Raw genomic sequence first — 3,313 nt, forward strand, 5'->3', positions numbered from 1 at the left:
TTACTAAATCAGTACTAATCTCCAATATATGGAGACTTTTCATGATCATAAAGATCACACTACAGGATGACAGCAACCATAGAATACTAACCTGACAATTCTCCAGCATATAACGGCGTCCTACTACACGACCGATAAGAAATACCGAGGGTTCTGGAATCCATATGCTGCTTTGTACACAGATCTGTTTGAAGAGAGAATTATCCAACCCATTAGGTATAGGATATATCAGTGCCTAAACCAAAATTCTCTCCCCGCGGTTTTGGGTATTAAACCACAGCCACTACGTGGATCGCGAAGGAACCTCAACCAACTGACTGACAATGTAGTTAATTTCTGATTCTCAACTGTATAAAATTAGTTTCGCACGTAATACCTAGAATGCTAAACATTCGCAACTTCCAGAAAAGGATGCTAAAGACTATACAACCCAAGGATCAATAGCCTGTTAAACCCAAAATTCGATTATGATATCACCAAAAGTGAATCTACACCTATTGGAACAAAAGTCTCGCCGAGTTTCTGACGTGTTACAGTATACACTTAAAAGTTCCCAATATATTTACTTAATTATGTAAAATCCTATTTTTTTAATGATATATGGCAAGGATCACACTCCCTATATCATTTCCCTGTAATTTCTACAACACTATCTCCCCTCCCCCCTTAACCTAACGTGCACATAAATGTCAAAAGTTTTTGAGCGAAATTTCAGTTCTTTATCTTCAAGAGTTTCTTAAAAGTTAAACTGTTTATTTTTAATGCATATGACAGGGATCACGCTCCTATTGCTAATCTTGTCAAATTTGTATATTTTAACTCTAATAGTTTCATCCGAAATCCGAATTTTTTTATTTAATTCATATGGGATAGGCCACGCCCCCTACTGCTAGTAAAGCCAATTTCATATTAAGTATTTACACAGATACTTAAGTGACTAGGACTCTACCTGTTATATTTGCTCTATTTTAATATATTCTTTACTTTTTGAACAACCACTACAAACGTAAAGATTTTAACCATATTTGCTGCCAGGACTGTATTGCATTTCTAAGCGGAGTAACGTTATTATGTGGCCCAAACGTAAACTGTTTTATTTATTTATTTTTTTATAGTCCAAGGTGCAACATTATGCTTCATAAATTTTAATTATAATTTTCACACAACTTGTTAACTTATTTGACTTTTGTTCTCTATTAACTTTATGACAAATTTTGAAATATGAAAAAAAAAAAAATAAACACAATCCTTCCTACAATCTTGCCATTCAATAAATACAATGATTTTCATTAAAATCGCAAAAAAAAGTTATGTAACTATCGAAGCTTGTCGAACAATAATTTTCCCTAGAAAAGAAAACAACATTACTACAATTTGACTGGCAGTTATTGTATAAGAGGATTTTTATTATCATTTTGTAGACCAAAAGTTTTTCTTTCTGTATGTGTATGTGACTATTGTGCATTTCTAAAGAACATCTTTTATTAACAACTATCGTAATATTGTGTTGTGCAACAGGATTTTATAGTGATGCATCTGCAAACAGACTAACACAAATACAGACAATATAGACATACATATCTATGTTGGTTGCAACTAATGCACACATACATAAATAATTACAAATACAAAGAAAGAAAAGATAAGTTTATGTATTTGTGAGATTTCAACTTTTGTTTACAATGTTCTTAATAAAATATATTTATATGAACTTTTGTGTGTATGTGTATATAACAGCTAAAGAAAGAGGAAGGATACCCAATGGCAATCAATAATTGGAAATTAAATTGCTCTCCTAAAAATTATTTTTTTAAAGTTCAGCAAAGATTCTTCTTGCGCAGGAGTAATGAATATTATTTAACTTGCTACTTTTACAACATGACGTATGATTGATATTTTTACGTACATAACAATCATACGCCCATTAATATACAATATTGATGTTACACTTCCTTGAGACCCAAAAATATCCCCCAAAATGTATAAAATTTATAAAGGAATCTATCATCGTTTAAATTATTTATGAAAAAATAATTCCTAGTTCAGTTCTAGTTCAATTCCAGTTAATCTCTAGTTCAGTTCTAGTTCAGTTCCAGTTTAATTCCAGTTCAGTTCTACTATATATCCTCCTATCTTGACTAAACGAATCCTTGGAAGACATACTTCCTCTCAAACACACACTCATAATAAAATCGCCTTATCGCACACAAACACATTCATATACATACATATCTACAACAAAAGATAAATGGATAGTAATAAACAACACATAGAGCAAATAACAAAGGAAAACATCAACAATAACTAAAACTACTAAAGGCAACTCTACTACTACTAACCAACCATCCAACAACATAAACCAAACAAAGAAAGACTGAATGAAATGAATGCTTGAACCAACATGTTTTATTGTAATTGCCAGAGTTATAAAATGCAAAACATATGGTCCTCACTGTACTTATTCGGCAGTTACAGTTATAAAGAGTAATAAAACTTAGAGTGAACAAAAAAAAAACAACTATAACAAAATCTCATATTTTATGCACATTTAGCATCAAAGTAACACAATAATGTGTATGAATGAGGATTTTCGTAATAAAAAAATCTTTCTTTTCTTAGCAAAAGCCAGGAAAAAAATCTTTTATAATAGAAAACAAAGATTAAAATCTAGACATTTTTAGATTTCAATGAGATTTTTACTTGAGTAAATTTGTAATAATATCATGCTTAAAAGTTTATATAAACTTGGAAACGAGCAACAAGAGAAATTTTAAATTTAAATATTTAAAAAAAAAATTAAAATAAATTGATTTAACATATATTATAATAATGATTACGTTATACCCCGTTTGCTTAAATTGCTACGTAGCTCACCTTAACTTAATATTAAATATTTAAGATTATCCACAATGAACAAAATTTTTAATGGTTAAATTAAAATGTATGTAAGTTTATTTTCATAATATATGTATTTTTTGTCACTTTAAAAATATTATAATATAAAAAAGGAATTCGAAATTTTCTTTTATTTCATCAAATATAAATGAAAAAAAATCAGTAATTATATTCATATAATCACCAGCCTTCATGGGAATTTTTTTCATAAATATCCATACATACCCAAATATATACATATGTCCTTTGTACAATAAGATAGCAACATGTATATGCACGATTCATGTTTCTCTGTTATATAAACCAAACATGAACCAGAACTGAACTGGAACTGAACTAGAACTGAACTAGAACTGAACTAGAACTGAACTAGAACTGAACTAGAACTGAACTAGAACTGAACTAGAACTGAACTAGA

Source organism: Lucilia cuprina, chromosome 2, assembly GCF_022045245.1.
Source record: "Lucilia cuprina isolate Lc7/37 chromosome 2, ASM2204524v1, whole genome shotgun sequence".
NCBI lineage: Eukaryota > Metazoa > Arthropoda > Insecta > Diptera > Calliphoridae > Lucilia > Lucilia cuprina.